The 13,282-nt window shown below is 41.3% G+C and overlaps 1 pseudogene; it reads right to left on the bottom strand.

Annotated features, from left to right (window-relative positions):
- Positions 1–1,787: 1,787 nt before the first annotated feature.
- Positions 1,788–11,586, bottom strand: LOC115101094 (torsin-1A-like; annotated as a pseudogene).
- Positions 11,587–13,282: the final 1,696 nt, after the last annotated feature.

Below are 13,282 nucleotides of genomic sequence, written 5' to 3'. Positions count from 1 at the left end.
AGTATGTAAACATAATGTACATATTATTTAAAGTTACAATGTTTGTCATAACATCCTCATTTAACTTTTAAAGACATCACAAAATCGACATTCATTTTCATAGGCCAACTGTCCTCATTTTGGTTGATGAAATAGAATGTCCCAAAGTCCATATATTGCCTGTGACAGTTCTGAGGTAGATACTCCATAAGGGACAAAGACATTACGATATCTCAGAGACCAGAACGGAGTTGGTCTGCTGCATTATAATTTACAACGGGCGTGAGGGGTCACAACCCCCCCCACCACCACCTCTTCCCCTTTGCTGGAGTGAGGGATATCTCTATAAAGCTGATCCTCACAGGCCAGTCATGACTACCCCCAAAGATATACTTACAGCAGATTTTGAAAAATGTACACAATGCTTCTGGTGAATGAAAGGATTAAAAACAAATGCAAAATAGATGCAAGTAAAGGCAGATTTATCCATGTTTAGGTATTGGTAAACTGGGTATTGACAGATATAAAATACACAATGGGTATCCGGTGCACAATATTTCAGGTGATACATTTTCAATGACCTGATTTTCAACCTGCAATACTTACAGCTGTCCAAATCTTTTTCAGTTAACAATATGTACCCATTGATTCTTGAAGAATATAACCATCACATTGATCTCATGGACTGCGAGTCCTCTGTCGTTTAGAGATTGGTGACATTTGTCCGGGCCCAAGTTTCCCTCAGCCGTTTGGCTGAAAAATGTTTGACTGGCTTGGCCCAGGCCCTGGACGAGTGGAACGATTTGCCGTGGTTGGTAATTGGCGGAAAAGCAAAGGAGTGATGCTTTGTCTAGATGAAGGAGGAATGCTAACTTGTGTCACTGGCATAGAGGGCGTTGGCGGAGCGGCATGCCCCCCCCCCCATGCTGGCCTCAGAGCCTCCGGGGACTGTGTGCCATGCTGTGCCAGAGGGGCAGATTGGGAAAGAAAAGGCAGACAGGTCAGGTCCACGTGGAGGGGTAGTCAGGTCAACTCTGTTTGTTCCTCTCCAGGAAGGATGAGACCCTTCGTGCCTCCTCCAATTCCCTTCTTGCTTGACGGTGCCATCGCTGCTGTGCCAGGTCCTTGGCAATGAATTCCCGTTCCTGTAGAGCTCTACGGGCCAGCACATCCAATAGGTGACATCATTCGTCAGCCTGTCGTTCCTCCTCAATCTGAAGCTCAATTTCCTCCAACGCTAGTAGGACAGCGGTCTGTGAATCGCTGAGGGCTATTGAATGGCGGCTGCCATGGCCACTTCCAAAGGGTTATCCAACTGTCACTCCGTTTAGAGTGCCTCAACGATTTCCCATTAGTTAAGGGGTGAGTGGAGCCTGCCTCAGGAAGCTGGTCGACCTGTGCGGTGGGAGTTATCTCCTCCATAGGTTCTTCCTGTAGACCACTTTCCCGTCCTTGGCTCAGAGGGGATGGTTGATGGCTGAAACGTACAGTTGATCCATCACCACATTGAGTTCTGGTGGGCTTGCCCTTTGATGTGGGATACTTGACCACATAATCCTCAAGATAAGCACCTGGTTGTCTGGTTCTTCTGGTGCTGCTGGTGGCTGAGGATGAAGCCTTCCTTGTTGCTTTAGGCTTAGCTCCTGGATATTTGATTTGTTCCAAGACCTTTCCCTCAGCTCCTCTTTCTTCCTCTCTCCTTCCAGTGGAGACAATTCTTCCTTCTCCCCCTCCATTTATTTTTCACCTGTCTTTCACCTGTCTTTTGGAATCTGTGTGGGGAGGAATGGATGAGACTGACGCAGGAATTCCTTTCACCATAAAGTGGTATATTTACTGGGTAGTATGTGCTGCATAACAAAGGAAACTGAATAACATGTATCCAATCAAATTCATAACATGTATACAATCAAATTCATAATCAGAAATATCAAATCATAATCATTCATTATTAACATAATTAGGGAATTCAACAAATCAGTTCATTAAGAAGTCAATAGGAATCATTCATTAGTCATTTATGCTCGTAACCATTTATCATAATCATGAGAAGAATACAAACAGTGATCGGTTATTCAATCTATAATCCTCATTAGTTTGATATCAGAATCGATCAGTTCAGCAAACGATGACGTTTCATATTTCACCCTTTCAAGTGTCTTCATTACATATTAACCATATATCGTTTCGCATAATTGACCTGTGATGATCCGTAGGGCTGTGATCATTGACCATTCACATTACACAATAGGTTTGAAGCGTGCGCTCCGCTGTAATAACTTTAAACAATAACTGATGGCCCACTCTCCCGATCGCAACAGATGGTTCAGATGAAAGGTAACAGATTTCCGTGGACTTACATGGATTTATGGACACACAGAACTTCTAGATAAAACGAAGTTAAGGACGAGAAAGAGGCGAGATCGGGCGATGGCGATTTCCTCCTTTTATGGAGTTGAGATCTGTCGGACATGTCCACCTGACCTAATTAAAGCACCCCTGGCCCAGCTGAGTAAGTGGCCATGAATTAAAGGATTCTTCCACCAACTCCGTGGGCCTTTTCTACAGTACTATAGATTGTAACTTTAAACCACATTTGTTTCTAATACACAACTAATTTTCATTTGCCACAGTTCATGTACAGCAGAATTCCATGAAAAAGGAAATTATTTGGAGATAATCATTTACAGAATATACAAATCAGGAACAAGCACCTTGATTGGTTAAATAGAATAGTTTCCCCTCTGTGTTTGAATTATATTTTTGTATCTCTTCTTAAATCCGCCCTCCTCCCTCTCAGTAATCCATCTTCAGGGAGAAGTGACCATCAGAACAAGAACGTTGATGTCCTCCACATGGTTGTGTTGACGGTGGGAGGCCTGAGGGGCGGGTCATCATCAGTCACTAACTTCCTCACCCCGGTGGAGATGTTCTCATTAAGAAAGAGCACACAGTAGAGTAGGAGGTAGATAGATACAGTAGCTGTTCTCTCTGAGATCTTCTACATTACCGTCAGCAACTTCAGACAGACTGATCAGACCAACAAACCACCTTTCATCCTAAATTACTGCTCATTATGATTAGATCAGTCAGTCTGCAGCCGCCGGAAGCAACGTAGTTGGCCTCAAACATGCACTATATGAAGTAATCTAGCCTTCTGTGGATGGTCTTGCAGCCCTTGGCGGAAAAGATCTTCTCGCTCTTGGGGAAATAGATCATCTCTCTGGCCATCTGGTCGACCACGTCCTGGTTGGGCTCCAGGCCCCTGGCGGACATCTCTGCCTTGACACACAGCAGCACGTGTCTGTACTCCAGAGGCAGGAAGGGGACAACGACGTCAACTAGGTTCCTGTCCATCAGACTCGAGGGCCACAACCCACCTACACAGAGAAAGGGAGGGACACAGTCATGAGATGGGCAAGAAGAAGCTACCACCAATTGCTTACCCAATCCTCTCAGATGTACACAAGTGCCTAGGGGGTAAGGATAGTCATAAGATGGGCAGGTGCAAGAAAGGCAGATGGACAGAATATAGATATCACAAGTAATCTTTGTATTGAAGGTCTGAAAAGACTCCAATAACATCCCCAGTCTTCTAACCCCAGGCGTAGTAACATAAAGGAGAGAATCCTGACCTTAGAGAAACATGTGCATGATTTGTTAAATATAAAAATAGTTCCCAAAGTTCAGCCCTAAAGAAGGACAGCAAATAGGTGGCTTACTCTTCTTGTTGTTGAACAAGGTCAGGGAGAGAGCTGGTTCTAAGTCATGCAATTTTATTTCCTCTCGGTCTCGACCTGCTTTCCAGAAGTCCAGGGCCACCTGTGTTATGTGCTGCACTCCAGCATTGCTATGGAGATGAGCAAAACAAACTAGTAGATATTAAAGTTGCACTATGCAGAAATTTCCTGGTTGCTAAAACTCTAATAGTTTGCCCAATTTCAGTTTATGTGACAAAATAAGCTTGTAGAGAATCACTGTACCATCTAAACCACTGTGAAATATATTTTCTACAACTAATAATATTGTTGTTTCAGCTGTTTGAAGCTGGTGTAAAAAATAAATAAAAAACTTAATGGGAAGCATAGAAATTGAGTACATAACTTAGACTTGCTTTCAAGTAGAATGGATCTATTAATCACATTTCTATGTGAGTTTGGTCAGGTCGCCCGGCAGGGTAGCCTAGTGGTTAGAGCGTTGGACTAGTAACCGAAAGGTTGCAAGTTCGAATCCCAGAGCTGACAAGGTACAAATCTGTCGTTCTGCCCCTGAACAGGCAGTTAACCCACTGTTCCTAGGCCGTCATTGAAAATAAGAATTTGTTCTTAACTGACTTGCCTAAGTTAAATAAAGGTAAAATAAAAGTTGCATATTGCCATTTTAAGCTGGGTTCAACTTTCTTTTTCTTCCTCACTGGTCCGGACATGGGGTAGTTTATAAATGCATTAGGTTCATGTGTAGTGATTTTATTTGCGAAATAAAAATTCAGAACTAACTGAAGTTCAGTTTTGGGGGCCATATCTGATTGACAGCAGACGTTTAGGTAAGTAAAACCATGGTTACTACAACGAGTCGTTAAATTGTGGGAAAATAGGATGATGTATGTCTAATATATTTGCCTATTTTTTTTTCTTCAAAAGTCTCCAAAAACACATGAATTCTTATCACACACATGCTGGTCTGTCTGCCCTACCTGAGGAAGATGAAGATGGCTTGGCGGTACGAGACCCCGTCCAGATATTCGGAGTAACCCAGGTAGGGCTTTATACAGTCGATCAGGCCAGGGTGCATCTTGTCCATCTCGTCAAAGATGAACATGGAACGTGGGCAGTTGGTGACGTTGCCTTTGATCCACTGCTGCAGCTGAGACTGAGGGATGTTCACAGCAGTAAAAACACAGACTTATCTACAGCAGTGAAGATCGCACACAGCAGACTCAAAACACATTTGAAAAAAAAAAATCTGATGCACATCCTGTATCATATAGAACCCTCAAAGTCAAATCTTTGACCTGGAAGCCAGTTCCACTGCTTTTTTGTTCTTCATTCTTCCCATCCAACCAGGGATCAATTTAGACCTGGGACACCAGGTGCGTGCAATTACTTCTCAGGTAGAACAGAAAACCAGTATTATTCCGGACCTCGTAGGGTAAGATTTGAATATCACTGATAATGAACATCAACAAGAGTGTTGTTGTTTTTTACAGCCTAATTCTCCATTGATATTTCCCTGCCAGTTACTTGGGAATAAAATATAACAAAATATTTGTTTTACCTTGTAGTTCTCAAGCTGACTCCAATTAAGGAAGTCAGTAGTCACAAACTGATGGACGAAACTGCTGGCCATGCCCTCCTTGTAGATGTTTTCAGCTATCAACTGACTGACTAAGTTCTTCCCTGTGCCAGTCCAGCCATGTAGAGAGAACCAGGGGCTTTATAGGGTTTTTATTGATCATGAAACCTGTTACAGTTTTCTGGATGACTCTGGAGGCAACATGTTGACCAAACAGCTTCCGATCTAGGGCCACTTCCAAACCTGATGACAGGGCAGGAGTTGATTATTAAGTGTCAATGAATGGGATGTGCTACGAATACACCATTATTTCTATACACATTATAGGCGGTTATCTTAACAACATGATTAGTTACACATGTAGGACACAGCTGCTGAGTAGGCTAGTGGTGCACGGGTCAGCCGCTCGTTCACTCGTACCCGGCCTCAATTGCTAATAACCTTTCCACAACCACCCGACTCTATGTGCATCTCCAGTCCAAAATTAAATCTAGAATCGGCTTCCGGATCACCATTGCCTTTATCTACTGGATATATATGTAAGACGTGTGTGTAAGGTTGCCTGTAAAGATCTTTTTTTTATGATTAAAGTGAAAACCTGGGATTCATAAATTGTAATGTGCAACAAAGCATCCTTCACTCATGCTGCCAAACATACCCTCGTAAAACTGACCATCCTACCGATCCTCGACTTCGGTGATGTCATCTATAAAATAGCCTCCAACACTCTACTCAACAAACTGGATGTAGTCTATCACAGTGCCATCCGTTTTGTCACCAAAGCCCCACCATTGTGACCTGTACGCTCTCGTTGGTTGGCCCTCGCTTCATACTCGTCGCCAAACCCACTGGCTACAGGTTATCTACAAGTCTCTGCTAGGTAAAACCCCGCCATCTCAGCTGACTGGTCACCATAGCAGCACGCGCTCCAGCAGGTATATCTCACCAGTCACCCCCAAAGCCAATTCCTCCTTTGGTCGTCTTTCCTTCCAGTTCTCTGCTGCCCATGACTGGAAGGAATTGCAAAATTCTCTGAACCTGGAGACTCACGTCTCCCTCACTAGCTTTAAGCACCAGCTGTCAAATCAGCTTACAGATCACTGCACCTGTACATAGCCCATCTGTAAACAGCCCATCTATCTACCTACCTCATCTCCATACTGGTATTTATTTATTTTGCTCCTTTGCACCCCAGTATCTCTACCTACATATTCATCCTCTGCCGATCTACCATTCCAGTGTTTAATTGCTATATTGTAATTACTTCTCCACCATGGCCTATTTATTTCCTTAACTTACCTCATTTGCACTCACTGTATATAGACTTTTTGTTTTCTTTTGTTCTACTGTATTATTGACTGTATGTTTTGTTTATTCCATGTGTAACTCTGTTGTTGTGTGTCGAATTGCTATGCTTTATATCGTCCGAGATCCCCAAGGATTGGAAAGCTGCCGCAGTCATCCCCCTCTTCAAAGGGGGAGACACCCTGGACCCAAACTGTTACAGACCTATATCCATCCTGCCCTGCCTATCTAAGGTCTTCGAAAGCCAAGTCAACAAACAGGTCACTGACCATCTCGAATCCCACCGTACCTTCTCCGCTGTGCAATCTGGTTTCCGAGCCGGTCACGGGTGCACCTCAGCCACACTCAAGGTACTAAACGATATCATAACCGCCATCGATAAAAGACAGTACTGTGCAGCAGTCTTCATCGACCTTGCCAAGGCCTTCGACTCTGTCAATCACCATATTCTTATCGGCAGACTCAGTAGCCTCGGTTTTTCGGATGACTGCCTTGCCTGGTTCACCAATTACTTTGCAGACAGAGTTCAGTGTGTCAAATCGGAGGGCATGCTGTCCGGTCCTCTGGCAGTCTCTATGGGGGTGCCACAGGGTTCACTTCTCGGGCCGACTCATTTCTCTGTATATATCAATGATGTTGCTCTTGCTGCGGGCGATTCCCTGATCCACCTCTACGCAGACGACACCATTCTATATACTTTCGGCCCGTCATTGGACACTGTGCTATCTAACCTCCAAACGAGCTTCAATGCCATACAACACTCCTTCCGTGGCCTCCAACTGCTCTTAAACGCTAGTAAAACCAAATGCATGCTTTTCAACCGATCGCTGCCTGCACCCGCATGCCCGACTAGCATCACCACCCTGGATGGTTCCGACCTTGAATATGTGGACATCTATAAGTACCTAGGTGTCTGGCTAGACTGCAAACTCTCCTTCCAGACTCATATCAAACATCTCCAATCGAAAATCAAATCAAGAGTCGGCTTTCTATTCCGCAACAAAGCCTCCTTCACTCACGCCGCCAAGCTTACCCTAGTAAAACTGACTATCCTACCGATCCTCGACTTCGGCGATGTCATCTACAAAATGGCTTCCAACACTCTACTCAGCAAACTGGATGCAGTCTATCACAGTGCCATCCGTTTTGTCACTAAAGCACCTTATACCACCCACCACTGCGACTTGTATGCTCTAGTCGACTGGCCCTCGCTACATATTCGTCGCCAGACCCACTGGCTCCAGGTCATCTACAAGTCCATGCTAGGTAAAGCTCCGCCTTATCTCAGTTCACTGGTAACGATGGCAACACCCATCCGTAGCACGCGCTCCAGCAGGTGTATCTCATTGATCATCCCTAAAGCCAACACCTCATTCGGCCGCCTTTCGTTCCAGTACTCTGCTGCCTGTGACTGGACCGAATTGCAAAAATCGCTGAAGTTGGAGACTTTTATCTCCCTCACCAACTTCAAACATCAGCTATCTGAGCAGCTAACCAATCGCTGCAGCTGTACATAGTCTATTGGTAAATAGCCCACCCATTTTCACCTACCTCATCCCCATACTGTTTTATTTATTTACTTCTCTGCTCTTTTGCACACAAATATCTCTACCTGTACATGACCATCTGATCATTTATCACTCCAGTGTTAATCTGCAAAATTGTAATTATTCGCCTACCTCATGCCTTTTGCACACATTGTATATAGACTCCCCCTTTTTTTCTACTGTGTTATTGACTTGTTAATTGTTTACTCCATGTGTAACTCTGTGTTGTCTGTTCACACTGCTATGCTTTATCTTGGCCAGGTCGCAGTTGCAAATGAGAACTTGTTCTCAACTAGCCTACCTGGTTAAATAAAGGTGAAATAAAAAAATTAAAAATTAAAGTTGCAAATGAGAACTTGTTCTCAACTAGCCTACTTGGTTAAATAAAGGTGAAAAAATAAAAAAATAAATAAATGTGATAAATAGAAAGCTGTGAAAATGACCCAACATGTTTCTGATAAGTTCAGTTCGGCTTGGATGCATATTTTGTGGTTGAAATACTTTTAGCTTTTCTGATGCTGATAAAGATAGATACTGTCTGTATGTGACAGGTTAAAGGACATATTCATAGCCTGTTATACATTGAAAAGTATTAGTAAGTTCATAGTATGTGAGGATCTTTTTATCATCAATAAAATACCTGAAAACAGGGGAGAAATAATCACGAGAGTGATACGGTGTTGTATTCTCAAGTCAACATTTAGTTCAATGAGAAAAAGACCGCGAATTTCCCCAGGAATATGGGTGGAGACCAGAGCAATCGATCTCCGGCTCATAGATTAAAAGCATTTCGTAGATCACAGATTAACACTTTTAGGCACCACAAAATAAAGTAATCAATATAACGTTTACACATTACTCTCACAATTCGTACCCTTTGACAGATTTGAACTTTAACACAATTATATGAATGTTATCAATCTCTATCAACTAATACTGAATGCATATTTTAACCTTAGATGTTTTAAGATCCTCACATACTATGAACTTACTAATACTTTTCAATGTATAACAGGCTATGAATATGTCCTTTAACCTGTCACACGTTTTTGGTTTAGTCTACTGTATGACAAAAGGGGTCTGTATTGAATTTTTAAAAATTTAGTCGAGCAGTTACAAATATATTATTATTATTTCATGGCACAAGAGACGTGATTTGTGCCCTTCTCAGTGGACTAATCCATTGAAGAGGCCGCGGGATGCCATAGCTCAAGAATATGGGGATTGTGGCTCAGATGCACATCTCTCTCTCCAGAATGCACTCTTCTGCCATTTCGTGGGTATTCATTGTGTAAATTGTTTGCTGTGTCTATCAATTCCCCATTACATACTACTGGTGATGTAACTTACATTTACCATTGATTCCCACATTTTCTAATCTGCAATGTTTGGTTATGGTCATTTCTGTTAATGCATTCAATATATTTGTATTAGTCATTTACCATTAGTTCTCATTGTCGGAGTGGACATGAGTTTTGCAGAACTCACAACCTATGTTACACTTGTGAGAAACAAGTTTGTTTTATTTCATTACACTTACGAGCTGTCAATTTATTAATCGTCTTGTTTGTTATGAGCCCATTTGGGGGATGTCTGATAGTATCTCTGATTGTCTTAACTCACCCCAACTAATGAGCTGTGGAGCTTCTCAAAGTAATTTTTCTTCACCTTCAAACAGCAAGTAAACAGAGTAGTTTGACAAACAATTGTGAATGACAACAGGTCCTCAGAATTTAAACAATATTTTCAGCTCTCCCTTTTGATAACCAAAGCGGAAAATGTAATGCTCTGATCCAGTGGAAACGTCATAAAATACCTGATTACTTCTTATCTCTTGCACAGAAAGCCTACAGCTATGTCTGTCCCAAGATCACTGGCACTGGAAACTGAGGGCCCAGAATATTTTATACAATGACTCAAGTTCGCTAGCATGAGTTTTGGGGCAACCCAGTTGATAGTTGATACAATGTTTCAAGATCGATGCAAACATGCCATGAGTAGCCAATGTAATTTATGATTTTTTATTTTCTACCTGCAATGTTGTGTTGGCTTTATGTAGGTCATTATTACAGAGTTGGCAAATGGCAATAAAAGTAACTTTTAGATTTGTATAAATGTTATTAGATAGAATGTTGATTAACCACAGACAATGATCGAGACAAAGACTATCATCAATTAACTGTTCCACAAAAATGTGAATATGGAAATCATAAGTGGCACGCAAATTGTTAGAAATGGTAAGAAATTGGCACTCCAAATGGAGAAGGTTTCCTACCACTGGTGTAGCCTATTACCGGCAACTTCAGGAGCATACCTGCAGAATCTGTGAAGGCCAGCAGCAGCAGGAGGGTCGGGAACATGTTTTATTTATTCTGGTTAGGCTAAATTGACCTCTTTTTTAAAAATCAAACAGCGTGCTTAAAGCATCTGACTAGTTGAGTACATACAGTTGATTATGGAAAAACATAACACTTGGATTAATCGATTGGTCAAAAAAAAAAAAAGGCTACTCTTGGTTGACCAAGATTTTGTTGGGTCAAGGACAGCCCTAGTATAATGAGCTTTAGATCCACAAAAAAAACTGATAGAGGACCCCGTACCAGTTTATTTCACCCTCACTTCTGCGCCCCTGGTGTGAACTAGTTCTAAGAAGCATGTCCAGGCTGTTACACAACCGGATGTCCCATAGTGCCGCGCACAATTGGCCCAGCATTGTCCGGGTTTGGCCATCATTGTAAGTAAGAATGTTCTTAACTGACTTGCCCAGTTAAAAAGGAAAAAAATTATACACACACACAATTCACTCGTGCCAAACTAGTAGGCTTGCGCTAACAGTGCGGGTACATGCACAGATCAAACACATTTGCCTCCGTAGATCGATTTTTCTGCCCGTTCCCATTTGGCGAGTAGGGTGTAGGCTATTTGGCGCGGGTACAATTAGGTCTTAAAGCTTAGGTTTATGCTCCAATGCCAAATAAATGAAACTTTCATGTAACCTAATATATATATATATAACTGCACAAGACTGAAATCAATAAATGTAAGGTATCGTTTTCTCAAGCCGCACACCAACACAATATGTAACGACCCTAAAGTCAACCCTCGTTTTCTAAAGTAGGCCAACGGTATTTTGGTGGAGATCGATAAGCAATTTCAAGATTAAAACGCAAAAGGACTGACTGTGTCTACATGGTCAAATAGCCTAAGTAAACCACGTTAACACAACCATTTAATATGTAGTTGTACACATACCTGTTGAATTAAAAGCAATCCATTTTGAATCGCAACTTTCATATACATAATTGTAAATTGTCCGCCCCACTGCTGCTAGGCCTACTCCCACACCGACCACAAATGTGGTTGAGATTGGTTCGAACGCATTCACAAAACCACTTGATATCAACACATAATATACGAAATAGGTTGCGTATGTTGCTTTCATTTTAACTTCAAATAAACATTTAGATACCTTGTTTATAATTTAGGAACGAAAAGACGTAAACAGTCCAAGTCAACTATTTCCTCCTACGTAATCATTATGCGACAGCAAAAGCAAATCTGTAGCAAAAGGGTCGTCACCAGGTATATTCTAGCCGACATCAGTAGGTTTATAATTGAACACATTTATGAAGATTTTACACTATTGTGGAGAGATGTACTGTTTGGATTCTTTACATATAATAGAAATAAGCGGAATCATTTTTATGTAATTAATTTCATTATTCTTTTGGCCAAATTTCATATACACAAATGTAAATTTACAAACAGAAAACCACATTTTCGTATCCTACAAAAATAAATTGAACTGTATTTTAAGACGGTTAAATGCTCTACTAACAAAAAAGCTGTTAGAATTGTAAGTATATGCATGTCCCTTAAGGTCCTTGTGTAATTGTAATGTGATATTGTACCCCCTAGCTCGATTGTCCATTGTTTGTAATCTATGTATGCTTGTGTTCCCTCATGTGCTTTATGTATTGATTTGTTGTTAATAAAAATAAAAAATACATTTAAAAAAAAAAAAGGTATATTCTAGCCGCAACTATGAAACGCGGATATTTCCGATTTGCTAACTGGTGTTAGTTATACACGTGCAGTGTTCAACGAACCAACAAATCGGGCATTTCCGAGTTTCTTAGTTCCGAATAACAGGTGAACGCGGCATAATAAATGGCTAAACCCCTCATAATAATACAAGTTATGTTCTTACACCCCGATTTTAAACAACCCTAACTACACCACTAACCTGAAATGAAGACCAAAAAGCTACATTTTATGTTCATTCATTTTTACAATATAGCCCATTTTGACTTTGCTGGTTGTCACTCGTTACCACAGCCACAAATGGGATCGCATTCAACATCGGCGACGTTCGGCCATGTTCGGTAAAACTGCAAATTATATTCGAAAAGCCTACAATGTTAAGGGACAGAGGTGTTCTGATTGAGCATGAGAACTGTAAGTAGCCAAGGAAGGACCACAATGTATTTACGTACTACAAATGAGAATGTTTTTTTATTTATTTTTTATTAAGTTGCAACACCGTTAATTGGAAATGCCCCCCAATAGTATAGCCAAAACACCGCATGAGCGAGCCACAACTCTGGTCTGAGCTTCTTCTACCTCCATGACAGTGGCTGTCCGCAAACCAAAATTAAAGGTGCAAATTAATGGCCACATCCGTTCCCTCTGAGAGGGTCTTCTCGAAAACGGGACAAATAATTACTGAGAGAAGAACCCGCATCAGCCCCGCGAAAGTGAGGCAGCTTGCATTTCTGAATGCAAATCTCACAAAAGCTAAATATGGTCAGCATTGCTGTGTGCTGCTGGTTATAACATGGCAATTAAGGAGAACAGAGGGACCAGTTTAATGTTTTAAGTGGGATGCTGCAGTTTTGCACATCGTTATTTATTTCTTTGATATGGTGCCATATTTTATTCGTTGTTACATTCATATCCACTTTGTTCATATACATTAAACGTTTAAAAGCATTCTTTTTCATAACAAACCAATGCATTTTTAAATACATTGTGGTTAAGGTAGAGTATGATTTCATTTAATAGTTTCATTAGAATTGTTTTAAACACCAATCATAGTCAAACTAACAAACTGTTTGACTTGAAAAAATACAAAACATTTTTTTTAAAGAGCCATTTGG

Source organism: Oncorhynchus nerka, linkage group LG19 (assembly GCF_034236695.1).
Source record: "Oncorhynchus nerka isolate Pitt River linkage group LG19, Oner_Uvic_2.0, whole genome shotgun sequence".
In the NCBI taxonomy this organism is placed as follows: Eukaryota; Metazoa; Chordata; class Actinopteri; order Salmoniformes; family Salmonidae; genus Oncorhynchus; species Oncorhynchus nerka.
Note: the sequence above shows the minus strand (reverse complement) of the source record. Positions and strands in the feature narration are given on the sequence as shown.